We start from the raw sequence: 14,204 nt of genomic DNA, 5'->3' as shown, positions 1-14,204 counted from the left end.
TGTGCCCCATGCCTCACAAGTGCGATTACTGTTGTCAACTCTATATGCCCCTGGCATTGAACCCTCTGGCTTCTCTCTTCCTGAAACATGCAGGCACCAGGTTCTCTGGTGACTGGCTTTCTGTACCTCTTTCCTGAATACCTGGCTTTGTGCCCCACTAGCTGTGCCCTTCTGCTTACTGTGCACAACACTGGGCTCTAGCAAATCATATGCCTTCTCTCTCCAGGCACAAGTGAGGACTTCAAACCTCCCCTCCTCCTCATCCTGATCCATTAGGGCTAACACAAACACAAGCCCCTAGGCTATAACTTAAATACTAACAATAACAACCATGCTATACCACTTTAAGGGAATAAACTTCCACTCAGGGTAACATGCCCTTACGTAGGTACCTGGGAGATTCCTTGTAGGCATATAACACCTAGATAGCAGAGCAGGAAGTAGCAGGTCTCAAGTAGCTTCAGTAGACAGGAGCTCCTTCCCTATCAGTTACCAAAGAGAAAGTGCATGTCTGTTAGCTACAGCCTGGGCTTATATATCCCCACACCCTGTCTCCTGCTGGTCAGGTGATGTCAGCAGGTGTGGCCCATTACTCCCTTTGGCTGTTACCCCAGCAACCTGCAGCTGGGGAGCTCTACTTAGCTTGCGGAGCTCTATCACCAGGCTTCTTCAGCCTTAAGGAGCAGGCACATCTTAGTACCCTGCTACAGATATGTAATAAGAAGTAGAAGAAAGTGAAAGCTGAAATTAAGCAGCAGACATTAAACCACTTAGATTTAGGTTATTATAGTTAGGGACTCACCTTTTAACATTGTGTCTTTGCTTGTTTTCAAGGCATATCACCAAGTTCAGGTAAGTTGTAGTATACTTTTGTAAAAAAAGATTTGAGGAAAGGAATAGGATATTTTCATATTTTAATAGCTATAAAGAAAGTCTGATCCAATTACTATTGCATTTACAAGCAAAATGTTTTTGTCAATATTCTATTAAATTGTAAGGTAGAATAGGAAAGAGTTAGCAATCCATCCTGACATAAGGAAAGTCAGCACAATCTTTTAAGAAGAGGTAAGTATCTCAAATGTGTCATGAAAAGGAATTATTATGCACAGCTTTCCAGGACACTCAAGAGTTTACCAGCATTCCGCACAATCATTATGGCTCCATATGTTTTAAGTATAAAATATGGCACCTCATAAGCAATCATGGTAGTCATAGGTTCATAGGAAAGTAGGGCTGGAAGAGACCTCATGAGATCATCTAGTCAAGTCCCATTCTCAAGGAAGGATCATCCCTGACTAAACATCTTAGCTAAGTGTTTGTCTAAGCTGCTTTTGAATATTTCCAGGGAAGAACATTCCACAACTTCCCTAGCTTCCAAATCTTGTTCCAGTGCTTGACCACCCTCACAGTCAAAAGTTGCTCCTAAATCGCCAAACTACATTTCCTCTGTTGAAGCTTGAGGTCATTGCTCCTAGTCATGTCCACTACAGCCACAGAGAAAAGCCCATCTTCATCCTCTCTGTAATTGCCTTTTAGGTCTTTGAAGACTATTATCAAATCCCCCCACCCCCCTCAACTTTCTCTTCTCCAGACTAAAAAACCCCTAGTTTCTTCAGCCTTCTCTCATAAGTCTTGCTTTTCAGGCCTCTAATATTTTTTGTTGATCTCTGATGAACTCTTTCTAATCTACCCACATCTTTCTTGAAGTATGGGTCCAAAACGGGATGCTATATTGCAGGTGACGCCTCACCGATGCCAAATAGAGTAGAAGAAGCACTTCCCTTGATTTGCAAGAGATGCTTCTGTTAAAGCAACCCAGTATGCAGTTGGCTTTTTTCTGTAACAAGAGTGCACTGTTGATGTGTAATCCCCAGATCTTTCTCTGAACTACTACAGACTAGCCAGTGATCCCCCAGTCTGTATCTGTTCATGCAATTATTCTGTCCCAAGTGCAGGACTTTAGACTTGTCTTTGTTGAATCTCATTTGATTGATTAAGGACCATTTTACCAATCTATTCAAGTCATTCGGGATCCTAGCCCTACCCTCTATAGTATCTGCAACTCCATCAAACTTGGTGATGTGCTCAGATTTGCTGAGCATGCATTCAATACCATCATCCAAATCATTAATGAAAGTATTAAACAATACTGGACCCAGGACAAACCCCTGGGGAATACTACAGTTATGCATCCCCCTTACAGTACTTTTGTCTAGTCTGTATTTCATTAGCTTGTTAATGAGAATGTTGTGAACTACAGTATCAAAAGCATTGCTAGAATCAAGGTATATCACATCTACTACTCTCCCCCCATCCACCTATTGTCACATTATCATAGAAGCAAATCAGGCTGGTCAGGCATGACTTGCTAATGGTGAATCTATGCTGGCTGTTTCTGATCTTGTTCTCCTCTAGGCGATTCCAAACAGGTTCCTTCAGGACCTGGTCATAGTGCTGGGATCATACTAACTGGTCTGTAATTCCTCAGATGCTCCTTCCCTTTCTTAAAAATGGACACTTTGTTTTCTTTTTTGAAATCATCTGGGATGATTGGAATCCAATCTTCAGGATTTTTTAACAAGGATAGTCAATCACTCTGAAATTAGCCATTTTCTTCAGTATTCTTGGGTGTATCCCACCTGGCCCTGCTGACGCATCTAGCTTCTCTCATTCCTAGTCTGTTCTTCCACTATTCTAGGCTGTTTGTCTCCTTCTCCATCTTTGCTGCCAACTGTACTATCATCTGATAGCTGACCTTATTCATGAAGACTGAAGTAAAATAACAATTAAATAATTCAGCCTTCTTTTTATCATCCTTAACTAGATTGCTTTGTCCATTCCATATGGAAGCTATGGTTTCTTTTGTCTTCCTCTTATTTTTGACATACTTGTAGAATCTCTTATTTCATTTAATGTCCCTTTTGTGTTATGTTTGCATTTGGTTTCCATTTAACCATAATATTCCATATAAAACAAGGGAGAAGTTCATTTAATGCTAGCCGTAACTCTTATTACTTTCTGAGAATTCATACCCAAGTTGTTTTTTGTTATATATAAACAGTCTAAGCATCTAATTATTAGTAAGAAAATCTGCAATGCCTCTCCAAAGGTTCTTAATAATGAAGTATAGTAAAAAATGGAGATGGGTAACTGTGGATGTCAGAGACAATGACTGGAAAGAACATCTTCATAAGAATATGAACCCAACATCATTTATTCTTATAAAAGATTTGTCAACAGCATAAGTCAGTTACAAAAGAGAAAAAAGAGTCTCTATGGAGTCATTATTTGGAGGTGCCTTCATTTCTAGTTGCAGATGCTGTGAATTGCACTTACTAAATTAACAGCAATAATGAGGATCATTAAGCATTGAAACAGGCTACCCAGAGATGTAGCATCTCCATTCTTGAATGTTTTTTAACAGCAGCTTAGATATGCACTGACTGAGATGGTTAGGAAGAGACGATCCTACTTTGAGCAAGGGGTTGGACTAGATGACTTCCTGAGATTCCTTCCAGCCATACTATTCTATGATTCTATAATGACATTTAGGTAGAAGTTAGGTGGCTAAGTACACGTATGAACAGGACAAGAAGCCTACCTAAACACCTAGGGTACTGTTCAAGCCAAGATGGAGGCCATTTAATAGCCACTGCAGCACGGTCACTCTTGATCTCTTGTGACTTAAGTGCTTAAATTCCACCAGGTCACATTTAAGGGCATATTAAAAGAATTTGGATCTGGTCCATAATTTCTCAGATCCTAAATTCCTCATCTGCCTCATACAGAAACTTTTATAAACTTCAGAGGCAGTATAGGGATGTTAAGTAACTATACAATGAGCACCATGAACTACCTTAAACATTAACTTTCTTTGAAGTAACAAAGGCATTTAATCCCTTAATCTGGTTTACATGATTATACTTGGGAATCCAGCTTTAAACATGGTGCCTTTGCTCATTTTTGGGAAAGATCCCCAAATTCAGATAAGCTGCAGTATATGTTTAATTAACCATGTAAAGGTATGTGGTGTGTAAACACACACACACATTATGTGTGTGTGTGTATGCATGTATACATATTCTTGTGTAATAAAGGGCTTAGTCCCTGTGTCTGTCTATCCATAATGCTCATGGAGCACTCTGATTGGTTAGTGAAACAACCAGAGTGCGAAGCACTGCCATGATGGAAGGGAGGGAGTGGGGGGTGAATCCAGCACTGGTGAACTCGCCCCCCCCCCCCATTCTATCCCCTCCATCCCTGCCTTCATGGTGGCGCTCCACCACCTCTGAGAAGCAGGGCCGGGGGCGGGGGGGGGGGGGGTGAGGCCAGTGGTGCTGGAGGCAGTGGCAGCACAGGGTGCTGGTGGACAGCAGGGCAAGCTTCCCCCCTCCCAACTCCTGGGAGGTGGTGGCAATGCAGGTGGTGGTGGGTGGCGGTGCTCCATCCCCACTTGTCCCCCCAATCATACTTGACAGGCAAGCTGCATGTGTGTGTGTGTGTGTGTGTGTGTGTGTGTACACCAGAAAATTGCCCATCGAGAATGATGGGCAGACAGGGACACGGGCCCATGTCCAGTCCCACCCGCTTTGGGTCCAGGTCCATGCCCATTCCTGCCCCACCGGATTTGGTCCAGGTTTGTTCCGCATTTGGCTCTGGGCCCTTTCCCCCCACCCCTGCACTGCACCTGTGAAGAATCTGCTAGGCTCTGATTGTCCCACAATCTGGCCTGGCCAGGGCCCAGTCACCGTGAATGGGGTCTCAGCGAAGCCAGGCTGTGGAGCAATCAGAGCCCCACAGCCCATGGCCCCCTGGTCTGTGCACGGGGCAAGGTGGGCTGCAGCTGTGGGCTGTGCTCAGCCTCTGCTCCATGCTTCGCTGCCACTGCATTGACAGCAGCATGGCACAGTGTCATGTGCCTCACTGCCTGGCCCACCCAGCAGCGGGACTCACATGGCACTGCACCACTGTCAAAGCAGTGGCAACAAGGCACAGAGCAGAGGCTGAGCAGAGCCCTCAGCTGTAAGCCACCTTTGCCCCGCTCACAGACCAGGGGGCCATGTGCCCCCTCCTTGGCCCCACTCCCCTGGAGGAGCCACCAATTGCCAGGGCTTTGATTGCCCCATGACCCTGCCAGGCTGGGGCCCAGTCACTATGAACAGGGCCCTGGCTGGGCCGGGTCGTGGGGCCTCTGTCTCCGCCTCTGCCTGTCTGTCTGTAACACTCCAGGCCAGCCAATCTGGAGCATTACAGACAGACAGACAAACAGTCTAAGGCTTTTATTATATTACAGTATACACACATTATATGTGTATATATAGACACACACCCCCCCCCACATACATACATATGCATATATATTATACACACACACACACACACACACGTATATATAGCTAGGCTTACTAATCTTTGGTGTTACACCTTAACTAGTGTGGCATATGGCATCAAATTCCTGATATGCTTAGGAGTTTCTAGCTTTTTGGGGTCAGCCTCAAGCCATCTCAACAGCTGACTCACCTCCTGGTTTTCAAGCTTAATGAAATTCTCTCGTGGTTCCATTTGAGCTCCTTCATTTAATATGCAAACATCGCCCTACTTGCCTGATACTGAAGAACAAGACAGGCTGAGAACAAGTAGTAATAAAATCTGTGTCAAGGAAGTACTTCAAGCAATATATTGCAGTGTTTTATAGTATAACTTGCATGTATAAACTAAAAGTTAATATTGCCAAGAAACAAGCACTTGATATAATATATTGTAGATATGACTTATTTAAAACATTCAGCTCTTACAGTATACCCTTATATTTTACAGTATGATAAATAGCAGAGTTTTGAAAAGTAAAATCACATCTCTTAGATTAAGGAAAAAAATTACTCTAATTTTGTGAACTAGATAATTTGGCAATGAAAAAGGACTACATTTCCATATAAGGCTTACATAAAATTGCATGGAGATCACCCAGTGGAACTACAGCTACTAAAATTATTAATATTACATTTGAAAAAAAGATAGACTCTACCACTGCAAGATGCATAGTCTCTCAGAGCAACAAATATAGGCACTACCATCACCTTGTAAGAGCAAACAGCAAAGACAGACTGAGGAGTTTTACAAATGAACCAGACAATATTAACAAGTAAATAGAGCTTTACTCACTGGTTCAGTACAGAAACTTAAAACAGATTCAAAGAATTAGGAAACCTCGAAGAATTAGGAAACCTAAAATCACCAAAAAAGGGTGACTGCATCCAAAAGCTTGCTAAGAATTTTTTTCCGTCTACTCAGTTGGTCAAATGAAAGATAGCACATCTACTCAAAAAGCCTTGCCTGCTGAAGACAGGAATAGCATTTTTTCAAAAGATCTTTAAACAAGAAACAATGAATTGCTTTCAGAAATGCCTCCAAAGTTTAACATCAGTTCAGAATCATTCCCTATGGAAGAAGAGTATTAAGGAAATCAAGAAGCTGAAGAATGAGAAATCACCTGCAGAATATACAATAGATGCCAAACTATTAAAGCAGACTCTAAGGAAAAGACCGAGTGACTATACAACATCTGCTACTGTGAAAAAGCTAGAAAGTACCAAGCAACTGGGAAAAAAATGGTTTAATACCAAAGAAAGGAGATCTGACAGATCATAACAACTGGCTCAGCATTATAGTCAGTGCCAGAAAAAGTTTATGGTATTATGATATTATGGTTGATAAAATCAGAGATAGACAAGCAGCTAGAAGAATAACATGCCACTTCCAAATATTTGTGCTAAGAAGAATCCTAGAAAACGGACTGCAGAGCAAAATGTCAATAGTGATTAATTTTATTGATTTTTGACAGTCAGCTTATGGAAAAGAGTGCCCGCTGCAGTATACCACAAAAAAGAGTCAGAAGTATTAAAAAGTTTATAAAACAGCAAATCCTGTTAAAAAATTGGAATATAAGCCCACAGGATGGTGTGAGAGACTGACATGAGTAAAAGCTACTTCCTGGGTCCTCCACTCCCTTTACAAGTGCCCTAAACATTACGTTTTTTACAGTAACAGGGGAGACTGTTATCTGCCTCCTCCCTAGTCATTGTTTTTCTGCAACAAATATTTCATGGACTTTTGTAGGCTTACATGCCTTTCCAGGTGGAAAAAATGCAACAGAATTTAGGAGGCCAAAACAGAACCAGTCTGACCATGCTCAGACTAGGCTAATTTAATCTGTGTAGCAGTATAAATAGATATTGAATGAAAGAGATAGCAGTACTGGGATGTCCTGGCACAGTAAATTAGCTTCATTGCGTGAAATACATATCACCCACTGTCCTGCCCGTGAATCCCATGGGATAACAGGTGACATGTTCTCCGCTTACAGAGATGCAACTTGGGATCTCTCTCAGGGCATGCCCCTGTAAGTGGGGAAATCCGGATTTCCCCACTTAGAGACATGCCCTGGCAATTCCCCATGCTGAGTCTCTGTGGCTAAGTACAGATAGTCAAGAAACCCGAGGCTGAATCAATTCAATCTTTGCAGGTTAATCTAAGCTGTGTTTATTGAACCAATAAGAAAGTGAACAGACATTCACTTTTGATTCCAGAAATGCAGCCGTGTTCCTATAGTGGCCCAGGCTAGAAGTGGGAAAGCGGGGCGGGGGGCACTAGAGCATGCCTCCCTGCTCAGCTGGAGCAAACAGCTTGGGCCGAGACTAGCCCAACCATTCTGGGAGGGGTAGGGGATGTGTATAACATCCTGGGATGCTCTGGGACTGTGAGTTAACTTGGAAGTAGAAGGGATCTGGGACAGAAGTTCTATAAACTGATTTAATTTAAATCAGTTAAGTCTGATACTACATTCATCTATGTTAATCTTAAACTGGTTTCAGTCATTTTAAAAGCAGTTTGTGGGCACTGAACTTCTGTTGTGTTACAGATTTGGACTGGTTTCCGATTACTCATATTGGTTTACGTGCAATTTCTGTCCCTAGCTTGTAAAACAAAGCTGGGCATGTGCTCCCAGGGTTTGGTGCCTGATCCTGCTTGGGAAATTCTGGGATGTGCGGGATTGGGCCCTTGAAGCCCGAGGAATGCCTATTTGGGGCAGTTAGTTAACAGACATCTGCCACAATAAAGCAACATTATTACTACCTACTCTTGGTGTAGTAGTAATGCTACTGTATCTATTACTACCTGCTGTTGGGGTCACAGATTTGGGCATTTGATGTGCAACCAGTTGTACAGATATCTGTTTACTTTCCTTTTGTGCCACCAAAAAACTGTTATGGTGGCAGAAATGCAACATCTATTTATGCCCTAAGTGCTACTTACCTGCCTAAAGGAGAGTTTGGATTTGGACCATTTTAACTATGAAGATTATTAAGAGTTAAGTGGATGGACAAGATTATAGATATGGAAAAAAGTGGAGGAGGAGCTAGATATCCATAAGCAAGATATTAGTAAGGCAACCAGCAAGAATGGAATTTCACAGGATCCTATAGTAAGTATTAAACAATACAGAAAAGAGGCCATGGAAGACAAAGAATTTAGACAGATGTAACTGAACTTGGGGTCAACTAGGAAGAAGCAGAAGAATTAAAAAAGGGGCTGATTTTTTGGGGGGGATCATTTGTGGGTGCATCTACAGGAGACATTTACTGTGGAATTGACTAATTAGCTCCACAGTAAAATGTCACCATCTGCACATGCAACCCTATTATGTCCCAGTAAACTAATAAATGCCACAACAGGGTAATCTGCTTAAACACAAGTAGTACTCTTCAGCGATATTGTTTTGTTTGCTGCAGTGCATGTATAGACAGTAAAAGGGCTGGCTAGGGCATGAGGGTGCTTCAGCATAGGGGCTATCTGCTGGCTAGCTCCACATTGGACCACCCTCATGCCCCAGCCAGCCTCTCTGCAGCATGTTGAACTGGGTCAGAGGCCTGGGCTCACAGGCTGTTCTGGAGGCTTCTACAGAGCATCCCCAGATCCCCTACTAGCCCAGAGCTGCTCCAGTTGGGCTTAATGTGTGGGGGGGAGGGTGGAAGAGGGAGGGCTGGCTGCACACAAGGATACAGTCCCTGTGCTGAAGCACCCTCATACTTCAGCCAGCCCCCTTGCTGAACATGGAGCCTGGACTGGCAGGCTGACCTCTGGGTCCTCTGTCAGCCCAGGCTACTCTGACCAGGCTCCACGTACTGTTCATGAATAAACCCCAGAGCAATAAGCTCCAGAGATTTTTTGCTCCCATGCACACATTCAAACGGCACACCTGGGAGCAAAAAAGTCCAGAACAATAAGCTTTGGAGTTTATTCATGCATTAATAGCACATGTAGATATGCCTTGTTTGTCTTACATGTGACAGAGCCCAGAAGAAATTAGACTAAGGGAAGAATATGTATCAAGGGTGAGAATTACCTGTCTATAGACAGCCTGCACAAGGCCCAGGCACACCATCAGCCCTAGTCTGAGGACTAAAGGCTTTGTTCTATGCAGGGGTGAATTTCACCCCATTATAGTAGGAATAGGACCTGCTGATGCATGAAAACTGGAACAGTTTTGGACCATCCAGGTCTGGAATGGGCTCCCAAGGGAGGTGGTGCTCTCCCCTCCCCTGGGGGTCTTCAAGAGGAGGTTGGATATGCATCTAGCTGGGGTCATCTAGACCCAGCACTCTTCCCTGCCTACGCAGGGGGTCAGACTCGATGATCTATTGAGGTCCCTTCTGACCCTAACATCAATGAATCTATGAAAACCAGCATTTAATTTCATTTACTCCTAATGGTTCTTGCCTGGGAGCCACCAACTAAGGAATGGTGTGGTGAAAACATACATGGAACAGGATGATATTTACTGAAAAGATAATTCTGTGACCTGAAGTGCGCATACACAAGGATGCAGATAGGGGGATTTGACTGTAAAATGGTACTATTTTTCTTTGTTTGGCTTTGCAGAGAAAAAAACACCCAAAAAAATAGTGGAACACTGGCTGTGCATTGGTAACGCCAGGGACTTTGACTCTTGCTGTTTGTTTTTATGAAGTTAATCCTTTTAACTAGGCTGACCATAAAAGCTGGGTTCGTTTACACTTACTTTTCCTTATTAAGAGGGCAATCAAACTGAAGTTGAACTAAGGAAGGTTTTCAACTGATTTCAATGGGAGTTGAAACACGGAACTTTTCCTAAATACTTGTTCTCTCACAAGCTTTTGGCCTAGGTTCTCCTGTTGGCTCTGTACTCATTTTGAACATTTTTAAGAAGAGATCTTTCCATATGCTTTAGATTTTCATAATTATTTTTCTCTGATAAATGCTTTATCACATTATTTGTGATTTATTCTGATAACATTTACCACATTGATTCGTCGATGGGAGAAAGAACCTACTCCCACTGTTCCATATCCAGCTTGTTAGTACGACTCGTGTTGATTCTCTCCCTGTCATTTTGTACTCATGCAGTGTCTAGTCAGTGGTACTCTGCTCTTTCCTCCCTAATTTTTAAGATGCCTGGGAGAGATGCCAGCAAAGTCAATCCACCTATTCCTCTCTATTCTGGGATCTGGCTAAACAGTGAATGTGTTTCTGCTGGAAAGTGAATCCTACTGTCAGTCATTGACTGCATTTTATTAAATGAAATGATCTGTTATCTTCTTGAATGATCAGTAAGAAAAACAAACACTGCATAGCAGCACTAAAACCCCACAGTTTTATATTACAGGTTTGTAGGAAATTTATTCCAAGTGTAATACATTTCTACCTTCTTATGATCACAAACATATCACTCATTTATTTAAGTGATCTATGCCTTTGCTCACTATTTTATCATTGCCACAGATAACACTTGATTGTACTTTCATAGATTTCATAGACTTTAGGGCTGGAAGGGACCTTGGAAGATCATTGAGTCCAGCCCCCTGCCCAAAGGGCAGGAAGTCAGCTGGGGTCATAGGATCCCAGCAAGATGAGCATCCAATTTACTCTTGAAGGTGTTCAATCTTGAACCACCTCTGATGGCAGGCTGTTCCAGACCTTGGGGGCTCAGACAGTAAATAAATTCTTCCTTATGTCCAGCCTGAAACAGTCTTGCAGTAGTTTATAACCGTTTGACCTCGTCATCCCTTGGGGCGCTCTGGTGAACAATCATTCCCCCAGATACTGGTGGTCACCCCTGATAAACTTATAGGCGACCATCAGATCACCCCTGAGCCTGCGCTTTTCCAGGCTAAAGAGCCCCAGGGGGCTCAGCCTGTCATTGTAATGTCTATTTTCCTGGCCTCTGATCATGCGCGTGGCTCTTCTCTGGACTCTCTCAAGCTTCTCCACATCCTTTTTGAACTGTGGAGCCCAAAACTGGACGCAGTACTCCAGCTGCGGCCTCACCAAGGCCGAGTACAAGGGGACAATGACGTCCCGGGATTTGCTTGAGAAGCATCTATGGATGCAAGCCAGCGTTTGGTCACTTTACTAGCTGCAGCATCGCACTGCAGGCTCATGTTCATCTTGTGGTCAATGATGACCCCCAAGTCTCTTTGTTCCGTAGTGCTAGCCAGTGTAGCACTTAATTGTAGTTCCAAATACAGGATTAGTATAAGTGATAAATGGCTACTTTATTTTTAGAACTCTAAGCTTGGGAACAGAGCAAAACAGGCATTTTCATCTGTATGGCTTATTTCACAGTTGTTTGAAGACAAAAATCAAAGGAGAGTGTGTGTTTTAAAGAGTGACTGGCTATGATCTATGTATGTGTCTCTGTAATAAGGCTTGAGCAAACGTTATGTCAAAAATCAAGCAGAATCCAGACTGAAAGTGAATACTTTCCACTTTTATTTGGATTGGCAATAATCAGTTTAAACCTTAATCATGAGTTCAACGTTCTGTAACATTACCTAAGTGGTATTGATATGGTAAAATGGTGGATGATGCCATATGCTGTTAAAATGTAATGGAGTTAAGGACAGTCATATGACGTGCATAACACTGAAGCTTTGAGAACTGGGGAACTCAACTCTGTATAAGATCCAGTATTAAAAATCCTTGCACCATTGACAGTTATGGTATATTAGTCAATAAATTTGTAAGAGTGGAGTTTCACCCTCCTCTACCTTTTACTAGCTACGCTGTCTTTATTTCTTCTCTCAGTGAAGACAGAGAAACTATACTAACGTTGTTTTTCTTAGGGATTAAGATGTTACTGTTTGCAATTTAAAAACCAGTTTTCATGAGCCATGTCAGGTAAGAGGTACAGCCAGGTTGTAGCTGAAGAGGCCAAATTTGAAAGCTGAAGAACATTCAGAGATGTAAGGCAACCCATAGGAAATTGCAACCCATATGATGCTCGCCATCTCCTTGAGTACACTGGGGTGTAGATTGTCAGGGTCGGCTGACTTGAAGGTATGCAGCCTCTCAAGGTGTTCCTTCACGAGGTCAGCATTGATGGAGGGCAGGGAATCTCCCTCACCCGGACCTCCCTGTCCTGTAGCAGGCATGGGTGTCCCATGGGACTGATGAAAGGCCTACTTGATAGTCTAAGTATATTGATCGCTAGGGGTGGGGGGTTTGATATACATTTCTGCCAACCATTTGGTAGGGTTAGGTATGTTCTCTATGAAAAGCATAGCACTCTGCCCCTGGCTGCACACCCACACCCACCCAGACACTGTGCCCTTGGCTCCACACCCACCCTCCCACTCTGCCCCTGGCCACATACCTGTACCCACTTACCCACTTTGCCCCTGGCTGCACACACCCCCACAACACAAACCCACACCAGATGCACACACACCCTATCAGCGGCTCTGTGCTTCCTGCTCTGGCAATGCAGCTTGGCCACTGGTGCAGGCAGGCAGGGAGTGCAATTGCTGGTGGTGGGTAGGGCTGAGGTGCTCAGTCCTGCTGAGGATCCCTCTGGGTCCTACTGCCCCTTGAATCTGTCAGCTTTGACAGGAGCCAGGGAAAGTCAATACAGTTTTAAAGCCTAAGGGCTCCCTCTGCCTTTGGCTCCTTGCTGAGGGGGCAGGGCCCATGCAGCCAATTGTTGCCTGCCCTCTCTGGGGCACATGCATAGTTGCCCCCCAGCCTTACAGACAGACAGAGACACAGATGGAAGTACTAAGCCTTTTATTATATTAGAATCTTCAAAAGACATCATACCCCTATGTTAAAGGCTGATGTGGAGCAAGGTGACCCAGCTCAGCTCACTCGACCATTCCTCTCAATATTTTTGTGGAACTCCATCACTGCTCTCCCAGAAGGTATTTGAACTTGCATGCTTCCCCCCCACCCCCAGGATGGTGCCCTACCTGAATCTGTGTGGAGGGCGAAGGAGGGTGATCAGGCATGTTCATTTCTTTCCTGTTGAAACTGTTCATTTTTTTCTGGAATAACAATATTCAGGGAGTCAGGGAGAAAGCATGAGTAACCCTGTCCATAACCTAGTGGTAAGGGCACTCCCCAGGGAGGTAGGACTCCTGGGTTCTTTGGTGAGAGAATAGGAGGCACAGATTTCTCAGCATTGATACTGTACTCACCACAAAGCCAGTGTAGGCCCAAGAGCTCAGCCCCAACACAGAGGGAGAAGAAATTCTGCCCCCCCAAAAATGATTAATAATAAGGGGGCAATCCAAGGATCTCACAGGGTCCTCCACTTAGAATAAAAGCATGGGGGTCTGAAATGCAGATCCAGGGTTTACATGAGCAGACATTTTCATAGGACCTCACAGTGCCATCTTCATGTAATCCATGCAAAGGAACTCTGTGGGCTCTTTATCCCCTACTGGTTACTAATTCAGAGGGATGAGTGTAACTAATAAAATTGACTGTACTACTATAATTCCAAGAAAAAAACTCCTTGATTCTGGGGAGGTTTCTTTTGTTTGGGTTTTTTTAATCCTGGTCTCTCCAAGTATTCAAAAGGCATTTCCTTGCTTAATTTAGGAAACCAGATGGGATCAGAGACTCAAATGTTCTTGCCATACGCACTAGTGCTAGAGCTAACAAACACATGCCAATATGGCAGTAAGGCTGCTGACAGATAAGTGACATTCTTGCTAAGACATCTAGTGGAAAGTGTCAATAGAAATTAAGTTATTGACAGCTACCCATCAATTAAAACAGCACTAGTAATGTGTCTGCCAGTGAAGGATTATTGACAGATACTCTTGTACAATCTATTAGCAGCTGCTTTATTTAAAAAAAACTCATTGTCAGGTTTAGTGGTATTC

This window comes from Alligator sinensis, unplaced genomic scaffold (genome assembly GCF_000455745.1).
Source record: "Alligator sinensis unplaced genomic scaffold, ASM45574v1 scaffold130_2, whole genome shotgun sequence".
Taxonomy (NCBI): Eukaryota; Metazoa; Chordata; order Crocodylia; family Alligatoridae; genus Alligator; species Alligator sinensis.
The sequence above is the reverse complement of the archived record's forward strand: the minus strand, read 5'-3'. Positions refer to the sequence as shown.